The sequence below is a fragment of the Triturus cristatus genome, chromosome 1_2 (assembly GCF_964204655.1).
Source record: "Triturus cristatus chromosome 1_2, aTriCri1.1, whole genome shotgun sequence".
Classification (NCBI taxonomy): Eukaryota; Metazoa; Chordata; class Amphibia; order Caudata; family Salamandridae; genus Triturus; species Triturus cristatus.
Window position 1 is genome coordinate 1,037,241,480 of NC_140580.1, and position 15,522 is coordinate 1,037,257,001.

The 15,522-nt window shown below is 51.7% G+C and overlaps 1 protein-coding gene across 1 annotated transcript in view; it reads right to left on the reverse strand.

Moving 5' to 3' along the window:
- Positions 1 to 10,428, reverse strand: part of BRINP1 (BMP/retinoic acid inducible neural specific 1) — a 418,088-nt gene extending 407,660 nt beyond the window's left edge. The window contains exon 1 of the mRNA XM_085612183.1: positions 10,150 to 10,428. The gene's annotated coding sequence lies outside the window, so the exon portion shown is untranslated. The remainder of the gene's footprint in view (positions 1 to 10,149) is intronic.
- Between the last annotated feature and the right edge of the window lie 5,094 nt (positions 10,429 to 15,522).

Sequence of the window (15,522 nt, forward strand, 5' to 3'; positions counted from 1 at the left end):
TCCCTGGACATCCACCGGCCTTAAAGGCTGGACATCTTGTGTAGTTTAAAAAGACATACTGTCAATGAGCCATGCACACTTTGATGGCTGTACCACCAACTCATGTAAAGTCTGTCTTGTACCTTCCTAGACACCCTGTCCTGTTACCACTGCACATACAATGACGCTAGCCAATGGGCGCTCGGTCTGGGTCTTCAGGGATTTACACCCGGTGTCACTATTTTCTGCAGCCCCTGGGTCACTAACTTGTTTGTATTTTATGTCTTTGACACGTAGGCAGCATCAGATATTAAGCCCTGGATACCTTGTGTTGTTAATTCCTGAGCCCCTTCGTAACACCCTAGCCCCCATCTTATCAACCCTTTCATACATATTTCACAAACCCCCTTAATGCTGTGTAGAATTAACCCCACAACGCTCTAAGTAGTGAACCCCTCCCACAACGCTCCAAGTAGTGAACCCCTGTACACCTCTTGTTAACATGTGAGGCCTTTGTCATTAACCACCTACACTGTATGAAACGGATCTCTGAGAAACTATTGGCCGTACCCGATGGATGTCCTATGTTACAATTCACAGGATACCCCCTATGGTATTACCCAGTAGACAATCTGATTTATCTTTCAGTGGCCTCCCTATGCTATCATCCTTTGGCGATCCTACGTTATCATCAAGTGTACACTCCATGTTATCATTCACCGGACTCTGTATGTTATCATCATTTGGACATCCTGTGTTATCTGCTGGATATGCTAGGTTAGCATCCAACGCTCATGCTATCTGTCATCCGCTGGGCACCCATCTTCTAATTCACAGGACACTCTATGTTATCATCCACTGGACAAGCTATGATATCATACACTGTACACCACGTGATATCTGCAAGGCTTGCAATGTTATCATCCACTCAATATCCATGTTATCATCTACTGGGCAACCTATGACATCATACACTGTACACCACATGATGTCCGCAGGACTAGATATATTATTATTCACTCAATATCCATGTTATCATCCACTGGGCAACCTATGACATCATACACTACACCACATGATATCCGCAAGACTCTCTATGTTATCATTCACTCAATATCCATGTTATCATCTACTGGGCAACCTATGATATCATACAATGTACGGCACATGATATCTGCAAAGCTTGCAATGTTATCATCCACTCAATATCCATGTCATCATCTACTGGGCAACCTATGATATCATACACCGTACACCACATGATATCCGCAAGACTTGCTATGTTATCATCCACTCAATATTCATGTTATCATCCACTGAACAACCTATGATATCATACACTGTACACCACATGATATCCGCAAGACTCGCTATGGTATAATTCACTCAATATCCATGTTAACATCCACTGGGCAACCTATGACATCATTCACGACACTGCATGATATCCGCAAGACTCGGTATGCTATCATTCACTCAATATCCATGTTAACATCCACTGGGCAACCTATGATGTCATTCACGACACTGCATGATATCCACAAGACTCGCTATGTTATCATCTACTCAATATCCATGTTATCATCCACTGGGCAACCTATGATATCATACACTGTACACCACATGATGTCCACAGGACTAGATATATTATTAATTCACTGAATATCCATGTTATCATTCACTGGACAACCTATGACATTATACACTATGCCACATGATATCCGCAAGTCTCACTATGTTATAATTCACTAAATATCCATGTTATCATCCACTGGGCTACCTATGATATCAAACACTGTACACCACATGATCTCCGCAGGACTCGCTATGATATTATCCATTCAATTTCTATGTTATCATCCACTGGTCGACCTATAACATCATACACTAGAACACATGATATCCGCAAGACTCGCTATGTTATCCACTCGACACCCATGTTATCATTCACTGTAGTCTGTGTTATTATCCACTGGTCACATAATGTTATCATCCACTGGGCATCCTATTTTATCGTCCCTTCGACTCTTTCTGTTATTACCCACTTGAGACTCTATATTATTACCAACTGCACATGCACTGCTGCCATTCACTGGAAATGCTATGTTTACACGCACTGGGCACCCCAGGTTTATCATCTAATGTTATCCTGCACTGGACTCCTGTCACCATCCACTGGACATCCTATGTTATCAGCAACTGGATACCTTATTCTGCTAGCAAATGCCCCCCTTTGTTATCATCCACTGGAAATGCCATCTTTACACCCACTGGGCACCCAGGTTTATTATCCAATGGGTACGCTATGTTATCCCCCACTGGACGCCTTATACCAACCACTGGAAATCCTATCTTTTTAGCAACTGGATACCGTATTCTGCTTTCAACTGGCCCCCTCTGTTATCATCTGCTAGACATATGTTGTTGTGCAATGGGTACCCTCTACATCACTGGGCTCCATGTGATGTCTTCCACTGGACACTCTTTGCCGCCATACCCTGAACGCCCTTTCTGCGAAACCTGTAGTCTCATCCATAGGCCACCTTTCCGCACTGCCCTTTAAAACTCCTTCACTTCTGACTAAAGGGAGGGCAGCCCGTGTTCTAGGTCAGCCGCGGCTGGGCACCCTGCTTCACCACCTGACCTGCGCCCTCCCTGGTTCTCCCTCAGTCTGTTGTGTCCCCCATTCCTGTGCAATGTTCCCTGCTACCCCAGTGAGGTAACCAGATGGTGATGTACTGTTCATGGTATGTTCATTTGGAGGGAGTCAGTCCTTCTACCTAGTCTGTGACGTGAAAGCGGGTACACTGGCACAACCCTGCCGTACTCTGGGCCGGAAGCCTCCATCCCTAGAGGCGGGCGAGCGGGCGGGCGGGCGGGCCGCTCGGCTCCCATATTAGAAGGACAGGCACGTAGCTCCCTCCCGCTCGATTGAACGTCCCCTCAGGCCCCAGGTGTGGGGATGGCATGAACCTGGGGCGGATGTAGTGCTGGCCCAGTGTGGACTCCGTTTCTTCTGCCTGGAGATTGTAAGAGCGCGTGTTCGTGCAGCTCTGCTTCAAGCTGCATAACAGAGCCCTTCACAGAGGTGTGCATACGTGCTTCGATAGCTAATGTCCGGGCAGAGCCCCTGTCCACAGCCGCCGAAGGCAGCAGCAAGGATGCGTCCTACCGAGCGCGGGCAGGCAGGGGTTCCAACGAGCCACGGGCGAAAGCCGCAGACTCACACAGACGCACACAGGCAGACACACACACTAACGCACACAGACAGACACTCCCAGGCACAGGCACAGCCGCACACATGCACACAGGTATGCGCGCAAGTGCACACCCACAACACACTGACACAGGCGCGCACACACACAAAGGCGTAACGTAAATGAATGCCCCCACACCCCGCAGAATGTGAAATGGGACCATTGAGTCTTTCACATATTAACACATATTCATTGGCCATGGACTGAATACCCGCCCCTCCCCCTCCTCCTCCTTAAGGGTTCGGGTGCCCCCCCCCCACCCCCCCCACCCCCCCTGCGCCCCAGGAGCTGCAGGGACACGCGTTAGGCCCCTGCAAAACGCACACAGGCTCACACACATGCGCGAACAGAACAGAGAAGATTGCTTTTAGTTGCACGTGACGTAACTCAAGTGAGAATATCGGGTTCCCGTGCTAAAATGGCCACAAACCAGGCCAAATGGGAGGACAATATGGCTAATATGGTTAATAAAAACTGTAAACAGAGATCCATTAGAAATTTCCAAATATACGCTGATATCGACAGCTCAAAAGTCTCGCAGCTTCTTCGGTCCTGCTGTACACAAAACCGGAACCAACATCGTGTGTCACAGTGTCATACAAACACAAACCTGTGCCTACAACACCTAAAAATATATTTGAAAAAAAAGAGTTCCCGCTACGTTCATATCAACAAAGACTCCAGCCAGGCGTCCCAACAACAAGAAAACACAAACTTGTGCCTACAAAGCCAAGAAGGATGCCTTCTGACGCACCTATCCCAACGAAGACCACCACCAGGGTTCACAGCATCACACAAACACAAACCTGTACCCAGACCAAGAAGAAACAGCAAAGATGTCAGCATCACCTGCCAAAACACAGACTACAACCCGGGCTGGCAAGCATTCATTAAAAAACAACTATGTTGCATTAATCACAAATGCAGTAACTGAGCTGTACTGGACTAATATGTAACCAGGCGCCCCAACAAAGACACAGAAGGTGATGGGAGCAATGGTTGCAATTTGTCTAGCCACTGGCAATCGCTTGGGGGAGCATCCCAACCCCTCGGTATTTCGCTCACCATGCCTCCTCAGTTTGGACCCAGACACATGCAAATCAGTCTTGACCCTGCTCCTCACGGGAACCTTCCAGCCCGAACAGCCAGGCCAGGTCTTCCCCGAACCAGAGCTCAAGCAACCTAGGACCGGTTTCGTCCTGAAAAGGGCTCATCAGCCAGGTGTAGCCTTGATCCAGTGGCACAGAGAGCACGGGACCTATATCTGGGCATACCCTTGCCACTAAGGGTGGTACACCAAACACACAAAAGGTCCCAAGAACACCCAAACCTGAAACTGAGCCTATAGGACCACGAAGGAGCAAAGAAGCCTTTTTTCTGCTCCTACCTCAAAGAAGAACATCCAAGGCGCCCTAGCTCTCAGACCTAACCAGTACCCACAAATGGCGCTGAATAAACTGTCGACACACGCATTTTAGCCTGTGGTCGTGCACAAAACAGCACCAGAATGAAATGCCTCGAAACCACAGACAAAGAACAGAAAGACATCCTTCCTAGTGGTGAGACACAAGTCACCATCTGGGGTCCATATAAACATTTCAAACACAACATGATGTCCTGCTCAACCCAAAGCAACGAAAGTGAACCCACCCTTCCTGCTATGTGCATATGAATAAATAACATAGGAGGTGGTAACAACTCACTGGGCAGTGCTTTCGGACACTCAGGTAGAACAGCAGGCCCGATGCACACTATGCTGAGAAGCAGGGGGTCCTTGTCGAAAACCCAATAAAAAGCACTTGTCCTCCTCCACAACACAGACCAGGGAACTGCCCTTACAGGAGCACATGCAAACAACCCAACTCTACAAAAGCCCAACAAACGGTCTGCACTTTGTACCCTCCAACGGCATCACGGAAAAAATCACCGTTCAGGAAGCACCCATCAAAACACAGATGATAAGAATGAGGCCGGCATGGACTAACATATGTAAGGCCCAGAAATGGACAAGCTTCGCAGGAGCTGCAAACCACACGTGTAACCTCGACCCCGCCAAAGGAGCAGAGAAGAGTCCTCCACACTGGCGCAGGCTCACACGTTCACCCCCTGAACTGGGCAGCTACCGAGCAAGTGACTAACCCCACCGCTGTCGGACACAGACCTGATGAGGGGCACCCAGAAGACCCCAAATAGGCTCACTCGGTGCTTTAAATGGAAATATAGAAGTGCGGGTACTTTCCCTTTCAAAGGAAAAAAGTGCAGGTACTCAGTACCGGCCAGTACCTACTCATTTAAAGTGCTGGATACACCCTCCCACAACCCACAGACACCAGAGATGGGTCCACCTCACAGCTGACCGCACCCACCTAAACCTGGGCGTGGGGCAGGTCTGGACACGGCAAACCCCCGAAGGTATCAGCCTGCCTACGCCACTGGCACACGGTCAGATGCACCCTTCACACGGCTGCCCCCGTGTGATAGTTTCCGGACCATACACAATGACTGGAGATACACACTGTACGCGTGGATAGACAGCCCCTACACAATTGAAACAAACACAAAACAAGTCTCCACGACAATAACAGACAGAGAAAGGTCCTTCTTGCTACCGCACCTCAGACATATCTGGTATGTTGGGGGGGGCAGCAAATGTACGAGGCAGGCGGCAATTCTTTCGCGCTGCGTCCTTCCAGGCACATTCTCTCTACCGGGTATTCTGCGGAGTGCCGGCTCGAGACAGAGTACAACTGGTGAGGGGGGGGGGCATTTTCGGGGTGTGGAGGGCAGACATGCCAAATCTTTAAAGAGAGGAGCCCGTCTGCAACAGACAGATGTGCGCATCAGCACGCTGGACCCACCGAAGCGTAGATCTTTACTGAGGGGGCGGGTGGCACACTAAATCCATACAGACCCGCCTGTTCACGCCAAGCAGAGATGCGCCGTTCAGCATGCTGCGCCCACCCGAGCAAATTTTTATTGGTGGGGAGGGGGGGGGCGGCGGGCAGGGGGGGGATCAAAGAAAGAGATGGGCTGGGGTTCGGATCCCAAACAAACCCCTCGTAAGGAGAACATTCACTTCCGGCAGTGAGGAATGATTCACAATGCGGCACTAACACAGAAATTTCCATAGCATGGACCATCACCAGGGGGCGCTCTCAAGGGGCGGGGCACATAAATATGACAGAATCCGGCAGGTACAGGGCCTTCATACTGGTGTACCCGCCCAGTGATAATATGACCTGCATTTCAGGGCAGCCAGAAAGCACCATTCACCCTTCTGCCACCCCTGCCATACGTACATCATGACATAGTGGGGGTTCGGGTCAAACCAAACGTAGCCCTCGTCACCAGTGACCGGGAGCAGAGGCTACCTAGGCAATGCATATACCTCATCGGAAGGACTGGGCAGGCCGCGGAGCCCCAGCCCCGGAGGAGAGAGTCAGCCTTCTCACTGGTGAGCTCGCCCATTAGACAGCCACTGGGGCACCTTGTAAAGCTAGACAGACACCCGGGCCACACCGCCGAACCTGCTCGAACACACATCCTTCCTGCAACGAGCGTGCCTCGCTGCACAGCTCAGGCGAGGGACCTCTGCAGAGGTCAGTGTGAGTGCACTGTGGATCTACGAGCCCTGGGCAGAGCTCAGGTGAGACAGCTCAGGCGAGGGACCTCTGCAGAGCTCAGGCGAGGGACCTCTGCAGAGCTCAGGCGAGGCTCCTCTAGAGTTCAGTGTGAGTGCACTGTAGATCTAAGAGCCCTAGGCAGAGCGCAGGTGAAGGCCCTCTACAGTTCCCACAGGGCCCTCTAGTGAGCTCATCTGAAGGACCTCTGCAGAGTTCAGTGTGAGTGCACTGTGGATCTTACAGCCCTGTGTAGAGTTCAGGCGAGGGGCCTCTACAGAGCTCAGGCGAGGGTCCTCTGTGCACTGTAGCTCCAAGAAACCTGTGTAGAGCTCAGGCGAGGGATCTCTGCAGAGCTCAGGCGAGGGTCCTCTGTACACTGTAGATCTAAGAGCCCTGTGTAGAGCTCAGGCGAGGGACCTCTGCAGAGCTCAGGCGATGGTCCTCTGTGCACTGTAGCTCTAAGAGCCCTGTGTATAGCTCAGGTGAGTGACCTCTGTGCACTGTAGCTCTATGAAACCTGTGTGGAGCTCAGGCGAGGGACCTCTGCAGAGCTCAGGCGAGGGTCCTCGGTGCACTGTAGCTCTAAGAAACCTGTTTAGAGCTCAGGCGAGGGACCCCTGCAGAGCTCAGACGAGGGTCCTCTGTGCACTGTAGCTCTAAGAGCCCTATGTAGAGCTCAGGCGAGGGTCCTCTACAGTTCGCAGAGGGCCCAGTGCCCTCTACTGAGCTCACCTGAGGGACCTCTACAGAGTTCACTATGAGCGCACTAAGGACCTTACAGTCCTATGTAGAGCTCAGGCGAGGGTGCTCTGCAGAGCTCAGGCGAGGGTCCTCTGCAGAGCTCAGGCGAGGGACCTCTGCAGTTCCCACTGGGCCCAGGGCCCTCTACTGAGCTCATCTGAGGGACCTCTAGAGAGTTCAGTGTGAGTGCACTGTGGATTGAAGAGCCCTGCGGGGAGCTCAGGTGAGGGCTCTCTACAGTTCCCACAGGGCCCAGGGCCCTCTGGTGAGCTCATCTGAGAGACCTCTACAGAGTTCAGTGTGAGTGCACTGTTGATCGAAGAGGTCGGCGTGGAGCTCAGGCGAGGGGCCTCTAGAGTTCAGTGTGGTTGCACAGTAGTTCTAAGAGTCCTGGGTAGAGATCAGGCGTAAGCCCTCTACACAGTTCGAAGTGGGTTGGTTCCGTGTAGATCTAAGAGCCCTGTGTAGAGCTCAGGCGAGGGACCTCTGCAGAGCTTAGGCGAGGGTCCTTTAGAGTTCAGTGGGAGTACACTGGAGACATACGGGCTCTGGTGAGGACTCTCGGCAGAGCTCAGGGTAAAGTCCTATAGAGAGTTCAGTGTCAGTGCACAGGAGATCTAAGGATCCTGTGCACAGCTCAGGAGAGGGACATCTACTGAGTTCTGTGCGTGTGCACAGTAGAACTCAGAAGAGTTCTGTTTAAAGCGCCTTAGAGATACGGTTAGGGTCCTCTGAGGAGTTGAGTGTGATGCGCTCTAGACTGAAGGGATGATCCTCTGAAGAGCTCAGTGTGAGTGCACTCCACACCTCAAGTGACAGCACTCTGCAGAGCACAGGTGAGGGTGCACTCCACACCTCAAGTGACAGCACTCTGCAGAGCTCAGGTGAGGGTGCACTCCACACCTCAAGTGACAGCACTCTACAGAGCTCAAGTGGGGGTGCACTCAACAGCTCAAGTGACAGCACTCTGCAGAGCACAGGTGAGGGTGCACTCCACAGCTCAAGTGACAGCACTCTGCAGAGCTCAGGTGAGGGTGCACTCCACGCCTCAAGTGACAGCACTCTACAGAGCTCAGGTGAGGGTGCACTCCACGCCTCAAGTGACAGCACTCTGCAGAGCTCAGGTGAGGGTCCACTCCACAGCTCAAGTGACAGCACTCTGCAGAGCTCAGGTGAGGGCGCACTCAACAGCTCAAGTGACAGCACTCTGCAGAGCTCAGGTGAGGGTGCACTCCACAGCTCAAGTGACAGCACTCTGCAGAGCTCAGGTGAGGGTGCACTCCACAGCTCAAGTGACAGCACTCTGCAGAGCTCAGGTGAGGGTGCACTCCACAGCTCAAGTGACAGCACTCTGCAGAGCTCAAGTGAGGGTGCACTCCACAGCTCAAGTGACAGCACTCTGCAGAGGTCAGCTGAGGGTGCACTCCACAGCTCAAGTGACAGCACTCTGCAGAGCTCAGGTGAGGGTGCACTCCACAGCTCAAGTGACAGCACTCTGCAGAGCTCAAGTGGGGGTGCACTCCACAGCTCAAGTGACAGCACTCTGCAGAGCTCAGGTGAGGGTGCACTCCACAGCTCAAGTGACAGCACTCTGCAGAGCTCAAGTGGGGTGCACTCCACAGCTCAAGTGACAGCACTCTGCAGAGCTCAGGTGATGTTGCACTCCACAGCTCGTGACAGCACTCTGCAGACCTCTCCAGGGGGTCATGTGCTGTGCTCAGTGTGGGTCTCCTGCACAGCTCTGGCGAGGGATCTATTCAAAGCTCAGATGAGTACCTCTGAGGAGCTCAGTGGAGTGTCCACTGTATGGCCGAGGATCTTCTGTCGCTAAGGCGAGCACCCCCCTCCCCACCACCAGGGCCTAGGCGGTGGCCTTCCTTGGGGTGTGGCGTAACAGTCAGAGCATCCGGCTTTGGAACTGGGAAACTAGGTTCGAATCTCGACGTTGGCTGAACATCCTGTGATCCTTGGCAAATCCCTTAATCTCCCAGTGCCATAAAAAAATGAATATATCATTGTGTCGGGTAACTGGTGCTAATGTAAAGCGCTCCAATACCTTCCGTCGAGTTCGCGCTATATAAAACTGCAAAAAGGGCTTGATTGGAGCACTGCTCTTTTTCAGAGCTCAGATGAGGAGCTCACAAGAAGATCTCCAGAGGAGCTCATGGGAAGGAGCTCAGGTGAGTCCCCTCTACAAAGCTCAGGAGAGGGTCCACGGCAGAGCTCGGGAGGGGGTCCTCGGCAGAGCTCAGGAGGTGGTCCTATGCAGAGCTCGGGAGGGGGTCCTCTGCAGAGCTCAGGTAAAGGTCCTCTTCAGGGTCGGGCGAGGGTCCTCTACAGAGGTCACGTGAGGGTCTTCTGCAGAGATCGGGCGAGGGTCCTCTGGGAGCTCAGCTGAGGGCCCTCTCCGAGCCCCGGTGAAGTCCGCTGGAGGGCTCAGGTGAACGGACCCCTCAGACACACTGACAAGCTTTCGGTCGCTTTAGATCATGTACAATTAAACCAGTGCGCGAGACGCCCCGCAAGGCGGGACCCGGCCGGGCCCTTACCTGACGTTAATGCCCCTCTCCGCTGGGGATTTGGCAGCCGGGCGCTCTCAGTCGACTCGGAAGGACCTTGGCAGGACGGCTCTGTAGACAGCGGGCATGCTGGTCGCAGTGCTGGCGTGCAGATCCTGGGGAGCTAGCAGTCCTTTTCATGCTCAGACAGCAGCGCCCGCTCCTTGCTCCAGATCCCAGGCATTAAAAGGCGGCTCCGAGCCCCGTCCGTCCCGCAGCCCCCGGTAATGCTTATCTCTCTGCTGGTCACGGCCAAGCCATCCCGAAAGGAGCGGAATCAGACTGGCGAGGCTGGGAGGGAGGCAGCGGTGGGGCTCCGGGGGAGGAAGGGAGGCGGAGCCAGGGCTGGAGGGGCGGAGCTCCGTCCACAGCCTTATTCTAGGGAGAGCTCAGCTCATAATTAGATGTAGGTGGCGATGGAGAAGGGGAGGTTGAGGGAACAGGAGGAGAGCGAGGAAGGAAAGGGGTTTGGAAAGGGTAGAAGAGGGTATGGAAAATAGCGGAACTAAGAGAGAGCAGACGAGAAGAAAAGGGGAGAATAAGAGAAGAAATCGTGAAATGACGTAGGAAGAGATGGTGAATAGACCTACGAGAAAGGAGGAACACGGGAACAGAGGGGAAGAGAGAAGATACAGAGTGTGTGTGTGAGAGAGAGAAGGAGAACAGAATTACAAAAAAAGATCTAAGAGTGTATGGGGAATACGCGGACTAGGGGGACTCAGAGAAAGCAGGGGGAAGAAAAAGACGAGAGGAACGAAAAGTGCAGGGGAGGGTGTATAGACAGTGATGGGAAGACTGAGAAAAAAGGGAGCGAAAAGAGAAAAGGGTGAAGGAAGAAGGAGAAAGAGGGAGTTCGGAACAAAAAATAGGACAGGGAGAAGGCAAAGGAGGGAAATAGTGAACAAGGGAGAACATGAAAGAGCAGTTAGAGGTGGGGGTGGTTAAAGAGAGAGCAGAACAGAGGTTGAGAGATGGAGAGGAAGAGCGGTGTGGGGCGAAAGAGGAAAGCAGAGGATGTTGGGAGAGGGCAGTAGGGCTGTGAGGGAAACACCGAGCGGCGCGGATGAGACTGAGGGAAAGGACGAGAGGGTGGAGGGCGGTGGAGGAGAAAAGAGGAGCACAGAAAGGAAAAGAAAGAAAGGTAGTGAGGAGACCGTGAAGAGGAAGAGTATGAAAGAGCGCAGAGAACGAGTACAATAAGGAGACGGTGAATGAACGAAATAGAGGCTGGTGACTGATGAGGCCGCGAGTCGAACTTGAGAGAGAGAGAGAGAGAGGGAGATGGAGAGAGAATAGTGGATGGGGGAACAGGGACAAGTGTATGTAGGAGGGGGAGGTCGCAGACTCAGAGGGACAGACGTGTAGGTAGCTATGCATACACTGTCAAAGTTACGCCTAGGTGATGGGGGGGGGGGGGCGAACGGAGGCGCACGAGAAGCTGTGAGAAGTAGAGAAGGGGGACACATGAACCATTCGCTTCAATGTGAGTTGAAGGGTGAGACAAAGTGAGAAAAAGGCGCAAGTATGGTGAGGAAACGACAAGTGGGTTGAGGAGACGGGGTTAAAAGAAAGAACATCGGTGCATATATGCAAGGGAACCGCGCCAGAAATGAGTGAAACTGAGGGCGAGAGTAAAAAAGGCAGAGACAATGGGCGAGGGAGAAGAGAAACGATGTGGAAAAAGAACCCTGAGCCATGTGAGAGAATGTGGGAGGGAGGGACCGAGAGAAAGAGGGGGAGAGAGAGGAGAACGGTGCGAGGAAAGCACAAGGGATGCGTGAGGCTGTTGAAGAAAGCGGAAAGGGAAAGACACAGTGAGCGGGGGAAAGGAGAAACAGTGTGGGGAGAGGACTGATAAAACCCCATGTGAGAGACTTTAGAAGATAGAGAAGGGACCTAGAGACAGTGGAAGAGGGGCAAGAGAAACGTCGCGGGAAAAGAACTGCGAGGGATGTGTGAGACTGTGGAAGATAGAGGAAAGGGGCAGAGTGACAGTGGAAGAGGGGGGAAAGAAAAAATGTGGGGCGAGACAGCAAGGGGCGTGTGAGCCTGGAAGATAGAGGAAAGAGAAAGAGAGTCCGAGGGGGAGTCGTGAAACAGTGTGGGGCGAGAACTGCAAGAGATGTGTGAGACTGTGGAAGATAGAGGGATGGAGCAGAGTGACAGTGGAAAAGGGAGAAAAGAAACAGTGTGGGGCGAGACAGCAAGGGATGTGTGAGACTTTGGGTGATAGAGGAAAGGGGGAGAGAGACAGTGAAAGAGGGAGAAAAGAAACTGTGTGGGGCGAGACTGCAAGGGATGGCTGAGACTGCAAGAAAGAGGAAAGTGAGAGAGAGTGAGAGGTGGAGTAGTAAAACAGTGTGTGGAACGAACTGCAAGGGATTTGTGAGACTGTGGAAGATAGTGGAAAGGGGCATGGCAACAGTGGAAGATGGAGAAAAATAACAGTGTGGGAAAGGACCATGAAACAACCATGTGAGAGACTTTCGAAGATAGAGAAGGGAGGGCAGGAAAAGAATCGCGGGGGAAAGAACTGCAAGGAATGTGTGAGACTGTGAATGATAGAGGAAAGAGAAAAAGAGTGAGAGGGGGAGTAGAGAAACAGTGCGTGGAAAGAACTGCAAGGGATATGTAAGACTGTGGAATATAGAGGAAAGGGGCAGAGTGACATTGGAAGATGGAGAAAACAAACCATAGGGCGAGACAACAAGGGATGTGTGAGACTGTGGAAGATAGAGGGGAGGGGCAGAGTGACAGTGGAGGAGGGAGAAAAGAAACAGTGTGGGCCGAGAACTGCAAGGGATGTGTGAGACTTTGGGTGATAGAGGAAAGGGGGAGAGAGACAGTGAAAGCGGGAGAGGAGAAACAGTGTGGACAAAGAACTGCTAGGAGGGTGTGAGACTGTGGATGATAGAGGAAAGGGGGGAGACACAGTGAGAAAGGGAGAGTAGAAACAGTGTGGACAAAGAACTGCAAGGAGTGTGTGAGACTGGCTGATAGAGGAAAGGGGGAGAGGAACAGTGAGAGGGGAGAGGAGAAACAGTGTGGACAAAGAACTGCAAGGAGTGTGTGAGACTGGCTGATAGAGGAAAGGGGAGAGGAACAGTGAGAGGGGAGAGGAGAAACAGTGTGGATAAAGAACTACTAGGAGGGTGTGAGACTGTGGAAGACAGGTGAAGGGACCGATAGACAGTGGGAGAGGGGAAACATTGTGGAGCGAGAACTGCAAGGGATGTGTGAGACTGGAAGATAGAGGAAAGGGGCAGAGAGACAGTGCAAGAGGGAGATGGCAAACTGTGTGGGAAAGAACTGCAAGCGATGTGTAAGACTGTGGAAAATAGAGGAAAGGTAGAGCGAGGGAGAGGGATAAGAGAAACAATGTGGGAAAGGAATTGTGAATTGTGTGTGAGACTTTTGGAAGATAGAGGAAATGGGGAGACCATATGAAACAAAGAAGCGACACAGTGTGGAGAAAGAACTGCAAGGGATGTGTGAGACTGTGGAAGATAGAGAAAAGGGAGAGAGAGGGTGAAGAAAAACAATGTGCTGAAGGAACTGCAAGGGATGTGTGAGACTGTGGAAGAGAGGCGAAGGGTCGGAGAGACAGTGTGAGAGGGAGATGGGAATCAGTCTGGGAAGAGAACCATGATAAAAACCCATGTGAGAGACTTTGGAAGTGAGAGAAAGGGGCGGTGAGACAAAGAAAGAGGGAGAAGAGAAACCGTGTGAGAAAATAACTGCGTGGGATGTGTGAGACGTTGGAAGATTGAGGAAAGGGTGGCTAGACGATAATAGAGGGAAAACAAAACAGTGTGGGAAAGGAACTGCGAAGTGTATGTGAGACGTTTTGGAAGATGGAGGAAGGGGAGACCATATGAAACAAAGAAGCCACACAGTGTGGGAAAAGAACTGCAAGGGATGTGTGAGACTTTGGTACATGAAAGGTAGGAGAAACAAGGAGGAAGAGAGTGAGAAAATGATGTTCTCGAGGACCAACAGAGAGTGGAAATAAAACTCAGCCCATTAATGTGTGGAAGTGAGGGAAGAATGAGGAAAAATAGGGCTAGGGCGAAGAAAATAGGGCGAGGAAAGAGCTCTGCCAATGGTTTGTGAGAGTAGAAAACAGATGGGCGAAGAAACTATGAGAGAAGAAGAGTGAAAGCTCCGTGGGAAAAGAACTCTGACAATGACGTGTGAGACCAGAAGAGAAGAGCAGAGACAAAACGAGAGGGAGAGGGGAAAGAATATGTTTATAAGTGAAACTCTGAAAATGGCGCGTGAGACCCTAGAAGGAAAAGAACGGTTGGAGAGACAAGGAGAGAAGAGGAAACGAAGGGCGGGAAAATTCTCTGCGAGCCATGTATGAGAGTGGAAGAGAGGGGAGAGAAAGGCGAGAAGGCTGAGATGGGAGGGGTATAACAGAGGGCGGGAAAAAAGAATACTATGAACCGTATGTGAGACCGTGGCTGAGAAGGAAAGGGGGGTGAACCATGTGTGAAACAATGGAAGAGAGAAGAAAGTGAGAGGAAAGATAATGGAAAAGTGAGAATATAATGAGTGGGGCATAATAGAGGGCGGGAAAAACTCTGTGAGCCTGTGGAAGAGAAGGAAAGGGTGGTGAGTCATGCGTGAGACAATGGGAGAGCGAGAAGAGAGAAAATATGGGATAGTGGCAAGGGAATGACACAGGTATAATACTAGGGTGGTAAAAAAAGAACACTGTGAGTGTGCGACCATGGAACAAATAGAAAAGGGAGGTGAGCTATGTGTGAGACAGTGGAGGCGAAGGAAAGAATGGACAGTGGGTGCGAAGGGAAGGGAGATGAGCCGTGTGTGAGAGTGGAAGAGAGACAAAAGGGGAGAGCGAGCAGGGAACGGAGATGGCGGGAAAATAATTCTGCGAGCCGTGTGTGAGACCATGGAAGAGAAAAGAAACGTGGGGAAAGAAAACCAAGAATGAGATGGAAATGGAAATGGAAGAGGAGATACAGAGGGTGGGGACGAACCTCTGGCAATGGTGTGTGATACCAGAAGCGAGTAGGGGGGGGGGCAATGGGCGAGGTGCAGGAGACTTGAGAGAGGAAACAGGGCTATGTTAATGCACTCTCCAAAGTGCGCGTGGGGCTGTGGAAGATGGACCTATAAAAATAGAGTGGAAGAGTGAGAATAGGAGGGGGAAACAACAGCGCGGAAGTGGCACTTGTGTGAGCCAAAGATGTGCGAGATACGGATGGAAGGACATGGAGAGGTGCGTGTGAAATGACTCGGGGTTGGAAAATAACTGAGTGGGCGCGTGAGTGAACTCTGCCAGGCAAGCGAGGGAAGGAAAGAGAGGGAAGGAAGGAGAGCACAGAGCGCGATAGA